Below are 19781 nucleotides of genomic sequence, written 5' to 3' on the forward strand. Positions count from 1 at the left end.
GAGGCCGCTGAGGACAGCAGAGCTTCCTCAAGGGCAGAATGTGAGACTTGAAGTATGAGGACCAGACTCTGAAGAGAATCAGAGACTTCGCTTGGCATCCTTGAGCTGAAAAATCTCTCATTTGTTCTCATTAGACCCATTTAATCAAGTACAATTTAGAAAGGCCTAGAGTTGGCACTACAAATACTGAGAAATTTCACAGTAAAAGAGGGAGGAGGCAAACACCGAATTACCATTTTCAAATTTTTAGCAGAGGTACAAAGAATTGATGAAACAGAAAACTTCTCAAAGAGTACATTTTACGGAATGTTTTTCTGCCTACCTTTGGGAAGCCGAGAAAGGAAAACACATGTGAAGTAACTGCTATAGAATAGTTGCAATAAAAACTCTGGGTATCGTTTACAACTCCTTATAAATGACAACCCATCTTTAAGCTCAGGACGACTTTCATGTCACCATGCCTCTCCTATTATCAAACACAGCTGCTATCCAAACTCTGCAAACCATCTCCAGTCTACACATTCCTCACTTCCAAGCACTGTGGGGTTTAGAGCTCTTTATTTCCAAGGAAATATTTCTCATTCTGGTAGAGATGTCCCAGAGAAGCCAGCCAACAATATTAGAAAGAACAAATGCAATTAGTTATTAAAAATAATTCGACTATAAAACAAAAATGTATTTTAAAACTGGATTCACGCAACAGCAGCTCAAAATGATTTGAACAATGGAATAGAGGGAAGGAAAGTGGAAAAATTCATAGTCTTGGTGATCTTTAAAAAATTTGCTATTTAGAATAGAATAGACATTTTTCTCCTGCATTGAACAAATAGCCCCTAACTGCCTTCTTTGAGGCTTTCACAAAAGATGACTCTGGAGGCAGGAACACCAAACCTAATGCACTCGTTGTCATGAAAGCTAAGACTACGTTATATTTCTTCTAAGTTGGTCAGCTAATGAGATTGACTCCAGGTAAAAATCAAAAGTGTGTCCTCTTGCTATCTTTAACTCTTGTTAAGGGAGGGTCCCTCCGTTGCCTTTCAAAAAGTCAAAAGCCCCTTAGTGGCTTACAGAATTACATGTGGCTTCTCTCTGGCACTTTCTCAAATTTAGCACTTGCTTTGGAACGTCATTGAAGATAACTAGGGGTCTGACTGGGTACGTGTGCAGCATGCTCAAACAGGAGCCCACATTTTTGTCCGTGGCCCATGGAGATCGCTGCTCGTGGGGCCAGCTGTCAATCATCATTGGTAAGATTCTTTTATCCATAGACTTGTTAAGACAAAAATCAAAAGGAAGTGTTAGCAATGGACAGTCCCTGTTCCTCTCTAAAATGTATCTGGGATTTGTCTTAATCATGGATGGTAAGACACAGACATGGAAATGACTGTTAGGAAAAAATTTTGACTGGCAGATTTCTAGAAATAGGAGGCGTGGCATACCACACGGGGCCACACTGGGAAGCACCAGGGTTGGTCAAGAGGCAGAAGGAGTGAAGGGAAAGCCTAGGACAAAGCCTTTATCATGGTTTTCCCAGAAAGGAATGGATGCAGCAAGGTGACTGAGGGCAGGGGACACATTGGGTTGGCGGGTGAGAGAGATAAAGGAGGTGATTGGGAGTATGGACTTTGGATTGGTTGTTTTGCCTATGAAAGGCGTGTGCACAGGCAAGTTGTTTACTGTCTCTAGGAAATAGCTAACCCTGGGGAGGGACAGTCTCTCCAGGATTAGCGAGGCCCCAAGATGTCAAAGCATCATAAAATACAGAAAATAAAAAACATCGCCTGATGTCCTCCTCTGCAATTCTCATTTCCTCCTCTCTCTCCTCCAACGAGGGGCCAGGCTAGTCTGTATAGGCTCACTAGGCCCTGGATGTGCAGTGCTATCCTCTCACCCATTGCAGGAACCCTTCCAGCATCCCGGTTAAGAAAAATTTTAAGACACCTGTATGTCAAAATCACTTGGGCTAATTTATTAAAAATACAGTTCCTCGATCTAATTGCAGACCCATAAAATCAAAATTCTCCAAGGTGGAACCAAGGCCTTCTGAGATGGCTAATCTTGTGTCAAATTGACTGGGCCCCAGGGTACCCAGATATCTAATTAAACAATATTTTTGGGGGGCGCCTGGATGGCTCAGTCGGTTAAGCGTCTGCCTTCAGCTGGGGGCATGATCCTGGGATGGAGTCTCACATCGAGCCCCCTGCTTAGCAGGGAGCCTGCTTCTCCCTCTCCTTCTGCTGCTCCTCCTGCTTGTGCTCTCTCTCTGTCAAATAAATAAATAAATAAAATATTTTTTAAAAATAAAATAAACAATATTCTTTTTTTAATAGGTTTGTTTTTTAAAATTTATTTATTTATTTATTTAAGTGAAAGAGTGCGTGTTCACGAGCAGGGGAGGGGCAAAGGGAGAGGGAGAGGGAGAGAATCTCAAGCAGACTCCACCCTGAGCATGGATCCCAATCTCACAACCCTGAGATCATGACCTGAGCCAAAACCAAGAGTCAGACACTTAACCAACAAGCCCTCCAGGAGCTCCTAATTAAATAATATTCTGAAGGTGTTTCTGGATGAGATCTGAATCAGTAGACTGAGTAAAGCAGATTGCCCTTCCCAATATGGACAGGTCTCATCCAATCCATTGAAGGCTTGGATAAGACACAAAAGGCTGAGTGAAGAGAGAATTTGCTCTCTCTGTTTGACTATCTTTGACCTGGGGCACCACCAGCCTACTCCTTCCTTTGGGCTCAGAGTAAGATTAACACCACTAGTTCTCTTGGTTCTCAAGACTTCAGACTAAGGCTGGAACTGTAGTATCCACTCTCCTGGGTCTCTAGCTTGCTGAATGCAGGTCTGGGGATTTCTCAACCTTCATAACTATATATATCTCCTATTGATTCTGTTTCTCTGGAGAACCCAGACAAATATACCTTGAAATTCCATCAAGTATTTCAGATCTGCAGATTAAATCTGGGGTGTTTACCCTCTGGTCCCCTGTCCCTTCTGGCCCATAAAGACTTCTCTGCCTCAGCTCACACAGAGTTCTCCTTTCTCTTAGATGCTTGATACACTAATGCCCAGAACTACCCATTTTTCTATATATCTATGTTTGCACTGTCTTGACTACCATAGCTTTATATTAAGTCACAAAATCATGCAGTATAAATAAAGAACTCCAAATTTTTTCTTTTTATTCAAAATCAACTTTTTATTCAAAATTGTTTTGGCTATTCTAGGTCCTTACCATTTTCCTATACATTTCAGAATCAGCTTGCAATTTCTGCAAAACTCCTTCTGGGAGTTTGGCTGGAAATGCATTGAATCTACAGAGAAATTGGAGGAGAATTGACATCTTAATAACATTGAGTCTTTCCATCCATAAGCATGGTACATTATCTACATTTATTTAGATTTCCTTTAATTCCTCTAAGCAATGTTTTACATTTTTCACTGTGTAGGTCTTGCACATATTTTGCTAAATTTATTCCTAAATATTTCATAATTTTGATGCCATTATAAATAGTATTACTCTTATACTATTACTAAATTACTCATTGATAATTCATAAAAATTCAATCATTTTTGTATACTGGCCTTGTATCTGGCAATCTTGCTAAATTCATTTATCCTAGTAGATTTTTTGTAGATTTTTTTAGGATTTCTTTACTTAGATAATCATGTCATCTATAAATACAGTTTTATTTCTTCATTTCTGATCCATATATCTTTTATTTCTTCTCTAATCTTACTAGACTGGTTAGAATCAGTACAATGTTGAATAGTAGTGATAAGAATAGACATTCTTACTCTGTTCCCAATCTTAGGGGGAATGCATTCAGTCTCTATTTAGTATGATGATAGCTATAGGTTTTTTGTTGATGATCTTTATCTAGATGAGAATATGTCCTTCTAATCTTAGTTTACTGAGGGTTTTTTTTTTAATCTGCACTGAATATTATTTAATGCTTTTTATACATTAGATCTGTTGAGATGATTATACCATTTTTCATTTTTAGTCTGTTTAACGTGATGGATTACATTGACTAATTTTTGTATGTTAAACCAACCTTGCATTCCTGGGATAAACCCCCAGTTGGTCATAATGGTCTTCTTTGCTGGATTTAATTAGGTAATATTTTTAAAGAATTTCTGTGTCTTTGTTCAAGAAAGATATTGCTCTTGAGCACTTTTTATGTGCCTAATATCTGCATTAGCTTATTTTGAGTTTCACAAAAATCTTATGAAGATAATATGTCCATGCATCTTAAAGGGGATATAGGCCTTTAAAATCCCTGTCAGTCAGGCACTTATGCTGACTTTTTTTTTCTTTCTATTATTTATTGATAATTTTTAGATGAGAAAACTGAGGGTCAAGAATTGAGTAACTTGTCCAGGTGTTAGAGCTGGGATTCAAACCCAGGTCTGTCTGACTACCACCATAATTCATTCTGCCTTTAGAGGGAAGTGATTCCTTTTCTCCTTGTGTAAGGATTCTGTATCAGAAATGCATTTGGCTGCAAAGAACAGAAAACATAACAGACAATGATTTGTTCAAATGGACTTGTTTTTTTTTTCATTTTAGAAAGTCCAGATTTATGAGGTTCAGAGTTGGCATGCTGGCTCCTCAATGCCACAGGGACCCAGGTTCCTTCTGTCTTTCCACTCAGCTCTCTCTAGTGTTCGCTTGTCACCTCATGGGCACAAGCTGGCTGGTCCATCCTCAGCACTGTGACAAGTTTTAGGCAGGAAAGAAAGGATAGGCAGAAAGCAAAAGGAGATTGCGGTCCAAGTCTGCCCCCTTTTAAAGAGTGTCCCAGAAACAACAATTAATTCCTTGTCACATGGCCACCCATAGTTACAAGAAAGACTGGAAAATGTAGTGTTTCCCGCTAAGCACACTGTCTACCCCCTCAGGGAACATTGCCACCCTTTGCAAAACTAGGTATGATTAACACATTGATTAGAAAGAGAGTAAACTTCTGCTTGGACTATTTCCCACAGGCCACCAAATTACAATATAATGTGTATATGATCACATATACACGAATTTGACTGAATTGTATTCAGTGGCTCTCCTTAGAAGTGTGGCTTATCTCTCCAGCTCAAGCATTCCGTAAATGGGGATTCTGTGAGACCATCTGCAGTCTAAGGCTGGACTAGAGTTTGTAAAGAGACTTGAGTTGAAAGTTCACTGAGTCATTAAAGCAGGGTTTGGCCTGCTACCAGTTTTTAAAAATAAAATTTTATTGAAACATAGCTAAGCCCATTTGCTTACATATTGTCTATGGCCGTTTTCAGTCAATAGAGTGTTGAATATTGCAACTGAAGCCTATCGCTCACAAAGCTGAAAATATTACTGTTCGGCTCTTTACAAAAAAAGTCTGTTGACCTATTCTCTAAAGCAATGCTGCCCAATAGAACTTTTTTTGATGGCAGAAATGTTCTATATCTGTCCAGTATGCTAGCCACTAGCCATCTGTGGTGGTTGAGTGCTTGAAATGTGACTTAATAGGACTGAGCAACTAAAATTTAAATTTTATTTCATTTTAATTAATTTAAATAGCTTCATATAGCAGTGGCTACTGTATTGGACAATGCAGCTTTAAAATAGTGCATCTTAAAGTAGATATAAGCCTTCAAGATCCCTGTCAGTCAGGCACTTATACTGAGTTAAAAAAAAATTTTTTTGCGATCATTTCTTGTATTAAGAAGTTCCATATGGGGCGCCTGGGTGGCTCAGTCATTAAGCGTCTGCCTTTGGCTCAGGTCATGGTCCCAGGGTCCTGGGATGGAGTCTCACATCGGCTCCCTGCTTGGCAGGAAGCCTGCTTCTCCCTCTCCCACTCCCCCTGCTTGTGTTCCCTCTCTTGCTGTCTCTCTCTGTCAAATAAATAAATAAAATCTTAAAAAAAAAAAAAGTTCCTTACATCTTTGCAGCTGAAGAAATGGACGTTCATCCCAATTAACCAACTTGCCTAGAGTTACAGTGTTAGCTGATGATAGATCCCAGAGTCGAACAGTCTCCACACGGCCTGTGTGTAATGTTTGCCAAGAGGTATGTGAATCCATATTTGGGTTCTTTTGGAGTTATGGAGGTAATGTGGAGGGCTTTGCCCCACATAGTCCTGCCCTCAGTGAAATGTGTGTTATTAACATCTTGTCCATTCTTGGCTCGCTATTGCTTTTTCTCATATAATAGAAGGATTTCTGCTATAAAAGATACTCATTAATTGATCGTGAATAGTCTTCTTGGGAAGTTTTCAAAGAACTGCTTATGCTCCAGACTGTTCATTATGACCATTCTCTCCCTGGAGAGAGGAAACAAAGGAGCCCCCAATGACTTCCATTCCCTTGGTGGGGAGCAGTACCTGCATGTAAGTTGCTCCCAAGAGGTACCAGAATAAGGGGTCCATAAAGGGTGCTGACTGTATGACCCTTCCAGCCAAATGTAAGGGGCTGTACCCAGAATGCCAGCAAGGAATCAGCCCAGTGCAAGCACAAAATGCAACATTCCCTCCCATGTGTGGGCATCTGTGGACACATTCTGTTTTTCCTTGGTTAAATGGCAGGTGCTGACAGTCACTTCTGGATCAGTTACAGAATACCATTCCTCTCTCTCCTTTCCCCCTCCTCCTACCCAACTCCCCATCGACACTGGCCTGGAGAACTGCTTTCCCCATAAAATGAGATAGCGGGGAAGAAACATAATTTATGTTCATATCCATGTCAGCACGAAAGGAAAGGGTGCCCTGGCTGTGACAGGGCCTAAGTCAGACAATGGTAGATTTTGACTGCTGCATGGACCTGCAATTCGTGGACATTAAAACAGATGTTAACATGCTTGGGGTGCCTCCCAAAGGAATCCTCTGATGTAGCCTCAGCGGGAAAAGATGCACTCACAGCAGCAACAATACACTGAACGTACTTAGAAAGAGGCTTCATCTTCCATGTATGAGACCTGTATACAGACAATAAGAAGGCTTTGTGACAGACGTGGATAAAGAAGGGTGCTGTACAAGCCCTTAATATGGAAATGGAACCTGAGAAGATTGCTAAGTAAGGAATACTGTGCCAACTGTTCTCTTCTTATGGGTAATAATAATTCTACCTTATAGATTGTGGCAAAGGTTAAATAGAATGGTAGAAATGAAGAGCAAGGTCAATACTCGCTATATATTAACTATTAGAGGACTTTTCGTTAATTTTAACCAAACGAAACGTGATTTTAAAGGGACGCAGAGAGAATTAGTTTCTACCAGATATTTAAATACAATATAAAGGATTAAGTAAAAGCAGCAGGCTACTGACAAAAAGGTGGACATGTAAATAAACAGAGAATAGAAAGTATTGGAGACTTACTCTGATTGTGAGAACTTAATAAATAATAAAGGAGCCATCACAAAATAGGGATGATGAAAAGAAGGATCCTTTAAGTATTCTTGGGATAAGATCAAGATATTATTAGAAAAAATAATTTAGATTAACCCTTCATACCATGCACTGAGAATAAGTTCCATATGTGTACTAAAGAGTTAATCATTGTTTTATAAAACACAGAAAAACTAGCAGAAAACAAAACAGAACGACTATAAGGTCTCTAGTGGATTAATTAACTTAAAGCTATAAAGTGATCAAAGTGTTAAAAACAAGACAATAGGTCCAAAATGGAGCAACTTATGCTAAGCCCCCGCATCACCCAAACCAAGAAAACTTAACGATTTTGGCTCTCCTAGAAAGGGAAATGTAAGCCAGTCAATCGGGAATCACCTGACCAGCACTAGTTAGATGATTTGCCTGACAGACCCCTGCCACGCTTTATAGGAAAGTAACCCTGCAACAACCAATCACTTTTTGGCCTAGGGTAACTTCCTTGTTCCTGTTGCCTTCTGGCTATAGAAGTCTTTCTTTTTGTATAGCTCCTCAAAGCTCCTTTCTATCTGCTAGATGGAATGCTGCCCAATTCATGAATCATTGAATAAAGCCAATAAGATCTTTAAAATTTTCCCAGTTGAAATTTGTTTCTTAATGAAAGAAAATACAAAAGTAAAGATCAATAGAACAGACTACATAAAAGTTGAAAAGATAAAAACTGAAAGAACAGTACATTAGAGAAAACATCTTTATTAAAAATCCAAAGGATTAAGATTTATATTACATGAATAACTCACAAAGATTTATTAAGAAAACATTAAATCTCTGACTTATAAATAAGAAATGATACATACAATCCACACAAGAAGAGATATAATTAGCAAAATATATAAGGAAAATGTTCACATTCCCCCATCTCTTAAAATAACCACCAAACCAAAATATTAACCTAAAAAGGAGGAACTAGAGCATATGTATTAAATCGACAAAATGTAGAAAATCTGATAAAACCCAATATTGCTGAGACTAATAAAACTTGTACATTTGTACACTGTTAAGTGTTACTGCAATTTGACACAGAATTTTGGAAATCAATTTGTCAATACATATTAAAAGCTATAAAAATCTTCAAATCTTTTGATCATGAATTGTGTGTGTGTGTGTGTGCGCGCGCGCGCGCCCGGGCTCTCTCGCGCGCCTTCTGTATATTATAATGTTTTGATGTCTTAAAAAAGCCTTCTGGCTAAGGAGAGATTGCCCCTCTTTGACTAGCCAGTTCTTAGAGACAACAAAGGACTCAGTTGGGAGCATGGCTTTGATATGCAAACTAACCAATCCTGTCCTCTATCTGGCCTGGGCATCCCACAAAGCAACATTTCTCTGCCTTAATCCTTTCAGGGCCACCATTCAGCCTAAAAGCAGAATACAAGAACAAAATAATGAAAGCAGTTTGATATATTGTGGTGAAAATATGAGTGAATTTTTTTCCATTTTATACTAGTAACTATTAATAATGTTGTCTGTGCAATAAAAAAATTAAAAGTTTCATAGCTGATAAATGTAAACTTCTAACATTAGGGGATATAGGTATCTCAAGAATATAATATGAAAACATCTGTACCCACTTGAATTATTACTTTTCATGCTTTAATTTAATTAAAATATAAAATGGAAAAGATCTTTCCCTAGAATTAGTATCTATTTTAATATGATTTTCAAATTGTGAATCTTTCGAGAATGATGACTGGAGTGTGAATGCCAATCTTCCCCCAAAGCCTACTAGAATACCTCATATGGCCCAGGATGCCCTGGAAGAATCCACTGCCCCAGCTCTGGATTCCCACAATCCTTCACTTCTCCACCAGGTGCCAGAGAGGCAATCTTATCTCAGTCACATTTGAGCCCAGAAAGTCTGTTCCTCTCTGGGATCCGCTTCCACAAGGGTTACTTCTCCTCTCGACCTTGGTCTTAGAAACGCTTTTTTGAATATTACACCAAAGTACAGGCAACAAAAACAAAAATACGTAAGTGGGACTACATCAAACTAAAACGCTTCTGCACAGCCAAAAAAACAATCAACAAAATGAAGAGGCAGGCACCTATGAAATAGAAGAAAATATTTGCAAACTGATATCTGATAAGGGGTTAATATCCAAACCACATATCTAATAAGGAACGCACACAGCTCAGTAGCAAAAAAACCAACTATCCAATTTTAAAAATGGGCAAAGGACTTGAGTAGACATTTTTCCAAAGAAGATATGCAAATGGCCAACAGGTACATGAAGAGGTGTTTAATATCACTAATCATCAGGGAAATGCAAATCAAAACCACAGGGAGGTATCACCTCATGGCTATTATCAAAAAGACAAGAAACAACAGGTGTTGGTGAGGATGTGGAGAAAAAGGAACCCTCGTGCCCTGCTGGTGGGAAATGTAAATTGGTGCAGTCACGGTGGAAAACAGTATGGAGGTTCCTCAAAAAGTTAAAAGTAGAACTACTATATGATCAAGCAATCTCACCTCTAGGTACATATCTGAAGGAAATTAAATCACTATCTCAAAGAGATATCTGCACTCCTATGCTCATTGCAGCATTATTTACAAAAGCCAAGATATGGAAGCAATCTAAGTGTCCATCAACAGATGAATGGATAAAGATGTGGCATATATATATATATCGGGATATATATATATATATATATATATATATATATATATATACACAATGGAATATTATTCAGCCATGAGAAAGAAGGAAATCCTACCATTTGCAGTAACATGGATGAAGCTTGAGGGCATTATGTTAAATGAAATAAGTCAGACAGAGAAAGACAAATACTGAATGATCTCACTTATACGTGGAATCTAAAAAGAACCAAATCAGGGACGCCTGGGTGGTTCAGTCAGTTAAGCGTCTGCCTTTGGCTCAGGTCATATCTCAGGGTCCTGGGATCAAGTCTCGCATGGGGCTCCCTGCTCAGCGGGGAGCCTGCTTCTCCCTCTGTCTGCCGCTGCTCCTGCTTGTGCTCTCTCTCTCTCAAATGAATAAGTAAAATCTTTAAAATAAAATAAAATAATAAAATAAAATAAGCCAAAACATAGAAACAGAGAATAGATTGGTGGTTGCCAGGGCCAAGGGATGTGGGTGGGGAAATAGGTGAAGATGGCCAAGGGGCAAACCTCCAGTTATCAAATAAATAAATTCATGTACAGCATGGTGACTACAGCTAACAAACTATTTCATGTTTGGGAGTTGCTAAGAGCATTTTAAAAGTTCTCACCATAAACACACACACAAATCGTAACTATTTGTGAAGTGATTAATGTGTTGACTAACCTTATTGTGGGAATCATTTCGCAACATATACATTTATAATATTACCCCACTGTACACCTTAAACTTACACTCAGTCATATGTCAATTATATTTCAGTAACGCTGGGGGAAATGGGATATATCTGAGACTGAAGCACAATGAGAATCTAGGCTGGGCCCAAAACCTACTGGCAAGTTTATGATTTTCAATTTAATCAGGAGCTAAAAAGAACTAAGTATTCGGAAGTTACGGTATTTCCAACTCACACATAGACTAGGACAGAATTGTTGCAAAATCTAAAACAGTAATGATAATAAAAAGCATTCAGATTCCCTGACAGACCCCACATAAATTTACATCGGGAAGTCTCCTTTTTGCTTAACCACTTTTCTCAGAAAGCTGGTATGATAAATATACCATTTTTAGCAACAGACTTGTTTTCTCCTGTGGCCACTGTGATTACACTATGATTATGTTCCCTTTTTTGCTTCAGTTGCTAGGAAGCTCAAAGTCAATTTTGCAGCCTGTTTCCGCTGTACAGAATTAATGGTCAGTAACTACCTCTGTGTTTCTACTTCACCTCTAACTTTATCTGCTTTTCCTTCCATTATTTTCCCTTTATTTCAGTTTTCTCAACTACTTATCTTTTATCCTGTTGCAGATAATTTTATAAAATGACTCCAATCCATTTTTGAAAGAAGGAAGCACACAGATTAATCAAATATGGAATTATGCCTATTGTCAGAGTTTCTGACCCTCCTCCTTTAGGCATCTGACAATCTAAAGAAGGACAGCTAGGGACAAACTGTAAGTTTTGACAAATGCAGACACCTTAGAGATCAATCACCCCAATTGAGATGTAGCAATTTTCCATCACTTCAAAATTTTCCTTGTGCTACTTTCCAGTCAATCCCTCACCCCACATCCTATTCCTGCTACCACTTAACTGCTCTCTATCATAAATTAGCTTTCCCTGTAAAGTTTCATATGATTTGATGTAAGATTCTAGGTTTGTTTTTTTTCCAAATGGATACCGGCATCATCTTTTGAAAAGACTATCCTTTTGGGGTGCCTGGCTGGCTCATTTGGTAGAGCAGGCAAGTCTTGATCTCTGGGTTGTAAGGTCGAGCCCCACATTGAGTGTAGAGATTACTTAAAAATAAAATCTTTAAATAAAAAAGAAAAGAAAAGACTATCCTTTCCCCATTGAGTTACGTTAGCACCTGAAAATATGTTACTGAAAATCAAATTACCGTATAGATGTGGATCTGTTCCTGGGCATTTATTCTGTTTCACTAATTGTTATAGCTATCATTATGTCAATACCACACCGCCTTGATGACTATTGCTGTACAGGAAGCCATGTAGTCGAATAGTATAAAATCTCCAGATTTGTTCTGTCTCCAAATAGTTTCGGCTACTTGAGGTCATTTTGTATTTTCATACAAATTTTGAATCAACTTGTGAATTTCTATTTTTAAAAATGTCTGCTAGAATTTTGATTTGAATTGTGTTCACTCTATTAATCAGTTGGGGAGAATTGACATCCTAACCATATTGAAGCTTTGGGTCGCCTGGGTGGCTCAGTTGGTTAAGCATCCAACTCTTGGCTTCAGCTCGGGTCATGATCTTGGGGTTGTGGGATCAAGCCCCGCCTTGGGCTCTGTGCTCAGTACAGAGTCTGCTTCAGATTCTTTCTCCCTCTCCCTCGCAAATAAATAAATAAAATCTTTAAGGAAAATAAAACATATTGAAGCTTCTAATCCATGAACATAAGTAATGAAACACTGTCTAATTTCTAAAGTGCTAAGTATTAAGGTCTTGAGTGAACCTTTCTGTTGCCATGTTTTTCATACTTGTGCTTTATTTCTCACTGAATGTTTTAAAATGATATTATTATATTTATTTAAAGAAAGCACTAAAATGTGATAAAGTAAGTAATTTGCTTTATATTTTTAAAAATGGTATAGTTCTCCTTTAAGTAGGTGTTCTTTAGTTTTTTCTGAGCAACATTTTATAGTTTTCTGCGAAGAAGATTTGGCTGTACTTAAGTATTTCATCTTTTTTGATACTGTTGTAAATAAACAAATGGCGTTAAGTTTTTATATTTCAACTGTTTGTTGCTAGTATACAAAAATATAATTTATTTTTGCATATTGACATTGTATTGAGCAACCCTGTTAAACTCAGTTTTTATTTCCAATAGATTTTTGTTGATTCTTTAGGATAGCCTATATATGTGATCATTCCATCTGTAAATACAGGCAGTTTTACTTCTTGACTCTTTAATTTGTGTGGCTTTTATTTCTTCTTCTTGCTTTATTGTACTGGACAGGATCTCCAGTAAAATATTAAATCAGAGTTTGAAAGCAGAAATCTTGCCTTCTTGATATGAGGGAAAAAGTATTGTCTTTCACCATTAAGTAAGTTGTGAGTAGTAGGATTTTCATAAATGCCCTTTATGTATATGGATAATTTCAACTTACGGCTAATCTTTGATAGCTCTGTACTTATATCTGAGGACACATGGGGCCATGAAACTGACCCTTTGGCCAAGATAGGAATAAGATATATTATCTAGTAATTTATAATGTGCTACTTAAAGTCCAAAGCTCTCCTAAAGGGCCCCTGCATCAACTTGTCGACATTGTTTATTGAAAATGTATAGAGTGATGACCTGCTCCTGGTTTACTGTATACACAGTCTGGTTTTGGATACATGAGAGCAGAGAAAGGAAATTGGTTTGGGTGACTGTGTGAAGGGGCCTGAGTGAGAGTTCCTGTGCAGGGGGAAAGGGGCCTGCGTGGTTTGAACGTCCCCAAAGCAGGGAGCATCGGGGTTTTCTATGGGTTTGTCCAGATGTGGATCAGAAGGGGAAGAGGAAGGAGTGAGGCTTAAAAGCTATCAGCAAACATCAGATAATGGAGTCAGACACATCTGAGGAATTGACCCATATTACCTAAATTGTCAGATTTAGTGACATGAAACTATTTATAATATTCCTATGGTGTCCTTTTAATGACTCTAGAACCTGTAGTGATGTTTTTCCTTTCATTCCTCGTATTGGCAGTTTGTGTCTCTTTTTTGCTTGATTGGTCTAGTATGGGTATATCAGTTTTATTTAGTCTTTCAAAGAACCAGCTTGGGTTTCATTAATTTTATTTATTGTTTATCCATTTCCTATTTCATCAATTTTCTCTTTATTATCTCCATCCTTCTCTTGTCTTTATATTTACTTATGTTTTTCTAGCTTCTTAACGTGAAAGCTTAGGTTGTTCATTTTAGACCTTTCCTTTTTTCCCCAGCTTTATTGAGGTATAATTAATATATATAAAAATGTATATATTTAAGGTGTACAATGTGATGTTTTGATATATGTATTCATAGTATTATCTTTTTTCTTTCTTAATATAGGCATTGAAAGCTAAAAATTTTCATCTAAGCACAGCTTTAGCTGCACCCCACACATTTTGATATGTTGCATTTTCATTATCGTTCAATGAAAAAATTTTCTTTTAACTTTAAAAATATTTTCTAATTTCCCTTATGATGTGTTCTTTGACCCAGGGGTTGTTTAGAAAAGTGTCACTTAATTCCAAATACTTGGAGATTTTCTAGATTTCTTTTTGTTAGTGGTTTTTTTTCTTTTTTAAAGATTTTATTTATTTATTTGAGAGAGAGAATGAGTGAGAGAGAGCAAGAGAGAGAGCACCAGTGGGGGGAAGGGGCAGAGGGAGAGGGAGAAGCAGATTTCCTGCTGAGCAGGGAGCCAACATGGGCTCCATCCCAGGACCCCAGGATCATGACCTGAGCCAGAGGCAGACGCTTAACTAACTGAGCCACCCAGGTGCCCCTTTTTTTAGTGGTTTCTAATTTAATTTTATCGTGGTCAAAGAATATACTCTATATGAAGTCAGCCCCTTTAATTTATTGAGACATGATTTATGGCCACCACATAGCCTACTGTGATGAATGATCCATGCCTACTTGAAAAGAATGAGTAGTCTGCTGTAGTTAGGTGGAATGCTCTACACATGGTGGCAGACTTAGAGCAGTCTAGGAGGGCTTTTCAGGGAAGGTGATTGTTCCAATTATAAATGACACAGAGGAAGCAGTCAAGTAGAGACCAGGGTAAGGACAGGCAGAACAGAGGGAGGGGCTGGTGCAAAGACCCTGAGGTGCAAGGTGGGCACCATAACAGCTGCTGTCACTGGACGGATAGACTCTCATAACTCGTGCTCACTCAGGTGTTGGAGAGCTGCTGTTACACCTGGACTGGTTCTTTATATCCATAATCCTCCTTTCTCCTCCGACCAGAGGCTGGTGGAACTGAAGGGATGGGCATCCAGTTACCCAAGTGGAGGACCTCTAGTCTTTGCCCCAGTTGTGATTCCCAAGACTCACGAAAATAATAATTCTAAAATAAGGATGGCAGTTATCATATATTATCTGATACCCAACATATAAGCCTGGCAGATTTCACTTAATCCTCACAACAACTCTATGAATTAGGTGTCATTATCCCTTATCCATGTAAGGAAGTGAAGTTCAGTGGGGCTGGAGAACCCGTACAGATCATGCAGCTGGGAAGTGGCAGAGTTGGGTTTTAAGCCCATATTGCACTGACTGTAAAGCCCATACTTTTAACCCTTAGACCACATTGCCTCTACTCTTCGACCTTGGCCATACCAGTTATAATCCCTGAATTCCCCAAGTTTTTCAGCACACTGAGCGTGGAGCCCTGCCTTGTTCCTGCTAACTCTCCTGGTCTAAACACAAACCCACGACCATAACCTACTCTATCTTGACATCCCCAATCCCACCGCCCACCTCACTGTGTGACCCTGGTCTACACCCAGATCTCCTGGGCTCACATCAAGGGTTATGAACATCTTGCTCTACCAGTGGGATTTGGTTTTTGGCCCCTGGCCTCGGCTTCCCTCTGGCCTTTCTGACTAGGAAAATGGGCCAGTTCCAGGCCTCAGCCTGTCACCATTAACTTCATGCCTCTGTGGCTCCCTGGACCCTGGATATGACAGAATTCCCACTGCCCTCCAGCTCCCACCTTCTTCTGGGGTTCTGTGTAGTTTATAATCCTGATGCTTATAGGGACTCCATGTGCCCTCCATTTGCCCTTCCCTGAACATCATCTTCAGCAGTAGATATCCAACTAATTTTATCACAAATCCTATCAGTAAAACATTTTTGTACCTGTACCCCCAATATATATACATTTAATTATATATAAACTATAGACACACCCTTATGTACCAATATTTTATATACTTCAGAAAGCACAAAAATATGGAATATGTTAAAGAATGAGATAAAGTACTCTCATTTTTTAAATATTCATATGTTACATATTATATACTATATACACAGCATTTAGGTATGCACACTAATATTTTATATATATTATGTAATATACACACTAATATTTTCCACCTTAAGAATTCCACCTTGGGGCACCTGGGTGGCTCAGTTGGTTAAGCTTCCAACTCTTGATTTCGGCTCAGGTCATGATCTCAGGGTCGTGAGATCAGCCCCTCATAGGGCTCTGCACTGGACGTGAGCCTGCTTAAGATTCTCTCTCTCCCTCTGCCCCTTCCTGCCTCTCGGTCTCAAAAAATAAATAAATAAATAAATTTAAAAAATAAAGAATTCTACCTTTTTTTTTTTAAAGATTTTATTTATTTATTTGACAGAGACAGACACAGCGAGAGAGGGAACACAAGCAGGGGGAGTGGGAGAGGGAGAAGGAGGCTTCCCACCAAGCAGGGAGCCCGATGTGGGGCTCGATCCCAGGACCCTGGGATCATGACCTGAGCCGAAGAAAGACGCTTAACGACTGAGCCACCCAGGTGCCCAAAGAATTCTACCTTAAAAATATGCCTGTTTGTGTGAGAGAGGGAGTGTTTCATTTTATCTCATTCTTCAACACTTTTTATATTTTTGTGCTTTATAAAAGCATATAATCTACCAGTATAGTAGTGCATGTCTAATATATACACACACACACATATATATATATACACACATTAATATTTTCTGTACCAACGATTTTCATGTGGTTCAGTTGAAGTGTACCACCCTCCTCTGGAGACCCCTTAACCACAGGATCCAAGCCAAGCCCTTCAGGGGCTATCCTGTCTCTCTATAGACTGACTTGACACCTTCTCCACCCTAGTCCAGATCTCTTCATCTGTCAGGCAGCTCACCCCACTCCCCCCCTCCATGCTTTAGAGTCAGAACAACCTGGGATTAACGCCAGACTGCAGCTTACCAGCTGTGTGAGTATGGACACTGTAGGTAACTTCACTGGGCCTCGGTTCTCATTGGTAAAATTGGACAATAGCACCAACTATTCGTGGTGAGGAAGAGAGAAGAAACACTTAGAATGGAACCTGGCCCAGAGAGGGTGGTCAGTGAACGATGACCATCGCCATCAGTTTGCCAGGGGATCAATTCTGCCTCCAGCCCAGTCCATGCTGATCCATCCTACACTGCTGGGGGCCCCTTACCTTCTAGTTCAAGGGCTACCTTTACTGATCACTCCCACCCACACAAACTCCCTCCACCCCACCCAGCTACTCTCCTTCGTCTGGACCCCCTGACCTTCTGTACTTAGGCCTAGGCATCCCCTGATTGCCAATTAACTATTTCTGTCTATCCTCACTTCCCAACCGCTTCCACGCTCCTGGAGGGAGAGGCCACACAGGTCCTGCTTTTTTGGTGCCCACTGCAGGTGGCGCTCAGGCAAAGCAGTTGAAGTGGGCACGTGCCCTTAACTGCACGGATCCAAAGTCTTCCCGAACCCCCACCTCCCGGCATTTTACCACCCTCTGTCCCTTTGCTGAAATCACAAGGTTGCATCCATTGGCCTATGAAATCCCACAGGCTCCTGCAGAAGAGGCCACTCCAACCAGACACTCCAGCAGGTTCTGCCGAGCCGGGATCAGCATCTAATCATGTTTCCATCACAACACAGTGAGAAACGTGTGACTGGCCCTTAGCAACGGTCTCTCAAGACAGCTACCCCTCTAGAGAGCTCATTAAGTTAGCTGAGCACACGTGAGGCGCGATCTAAAAACAGACCTGTGCTGTCTGAAGTCTCATGCAGCACGTGGCAGAAGCTGGAAAGGGCAAGGACGGAGCCTTGCTCCCAGTAAGGGCAGGGAAAGAGAGAGTCTGCTGGGCAGGCAGCCCCCCGGGGGCGTCCAGATCCCTGAGCAAGATAGCTCTGGACTCTCGCTGGGCTGAAGACCCTCAGGGCGGGCTGGACTAGCCGCCCCCACCCCCCCACACACACACAGATGGCGCTCCCAATATGGGGAGCTATCCTCCACCTCCTAAACCCCTAGGTCATTTGGAACCCAGGACATGGCACCACCGGAAACTGGCTGTGAAGAGTATTTGAAATAGGATTTAAAATTTTAAATTCACTTCCATTCAGCAAACCCCAGGCACCTACCATGCTGTAGATATGTGCCCTAGGTGACACTCCTCATCCTTAAGAGGTTTACATGGATGGGTAGGACATGTAACAAATATCCCACAACTCAGGATAACACACAGTAAACACTCTAATGGAGGGGCAGGCAGAGCATTCTGGGATCAGGGAGGAATAACACCAGATGGGAAATGGGCTCTCATGGAGGGCTGCATGGAAGACGCAGGGCTTGTCCTGAGCCTTGGCTCCTGACCCCTGGTACCTGCAAGTTGTCTTCCTCAGTGCTCAGTTGAATTCGGCAAGGACTAGTTAAGTGGTTCAGTAAGAAAGTGTCCAGGAACTTGGTTGTCGCTTATAGGTGGTTGCCAAGGGCAGCCTTGAAGTGCTACAGCTTCTTTTGTCTTTATGGATCCAGCTGGAAGTCTCTAAAGGCACTCAGACCTCCAAGAGCCACACCCAAGGGCCCTGCAACTTTGTACTCTTTGCTAGATGTCCTCCTTTCTTATGGAGACCATGGAGTAAAACGGGCTTCTTGGCTCACTTTGATGTAAAAATGTGATGGTAAACTAGGGCAGCACGGGCTGGTGATTTATTGCTTTTAAAGTGGTTTTGAAATGCGAAACAGTCTCAGCCACCTTGGCTGAACGCTTGCCTTCAAGCAAAAGCAGCCCGAGAGGTTAACACTAATCCTTCTGCCTGAAGTGTACGAAAAGCAATCTTTCCGCAGTCAAGGGGCAGCAAACGTGGAAAGAGAGGCAAGGAGGGGTATGTGTTCCACCTCCGACAGGCGGTATGTTTTCAGAAGGACTCAGAAGAGCAGGTGCCAGAGCGGGCATCCTTAAGCTGAAGGTCTAAGCAGACCACAGGGACAATAGGAAACTGGGTCAGAGAAAGAACAAAGCGCTCACCCGAGCAAGTGCACATGTGCCCCCTTGCGCGCCCACACCCGGACCTAGAGGGAACTTTCAAGAGTCTGCGGAGTTTAACACAGGACAGCAGACATCCGGGCCACTGGAGCGTGGGTCAGAGATCTGGATCCACTGCAGCTCGTGAGGGTGTGAAGAGAACCGTGGAGGCCCCTGCGGGGTGTCAGCCGTGAGAATTCAGCTGTCACCTACAAAGTCACCAGGAGGCTCCGTCCCCAAGGGGCACACACCTGAAGCAAGGGGCAGCTCACGCCTGCCTCAGACAGAGCCACAGTCAAAGCTGGAACACGCGGAGGGTTATCTCTCAGACCCGTGGACCAGGTGGAAGTTGGCGACCTAGGGGCTGAAAAGACGTGGAGAGGGTGGCAGAGCTTTTGGGTAAAGAAGCGCTTTGTACACACGGTGAAGCACCGTACAAATGTCAGGTTTTCGTTTTTAAGGAAATTCACTTCAGTTGGAACAGCCGATTCCCAGCCTCTTAGCAGCTAGTGCTGTTGGCTTCACTGCCGAGTGCCACCGTTCTCGCTGAGAATTAACCGGTTCGTGTATTTATTCCTTTCCTCAATTCCTTCGAGAACTGAGCCCCTCACATGTGCTAGCTCCACCGGCATGAACAGGACATGGCTGATGCCCTCAAGAAATCCCCAGCCTGAAACAACAGATGTTGGCGGGGATGCGGAGAAAGGGGAACCCTCCCACACTGTTGGTGGGAAT

The sequence above is a fragment of the Leptonychotes weddellii genome, chromosome 8 (genome assembly GCF_054177405.1).
Source record: "Leptonychotes weddellii isolate Sample4059 chromosome 8, ASM5417740v2, whole genome shotgun sequence".
NCBI classification, from domain to species: domain Eukaryota; kingdom Metazoa; phylum Chordata; class Mammalia; order Carnivora; family Phocidae; genus Leptonychotes; species Leptonychotes weddellii.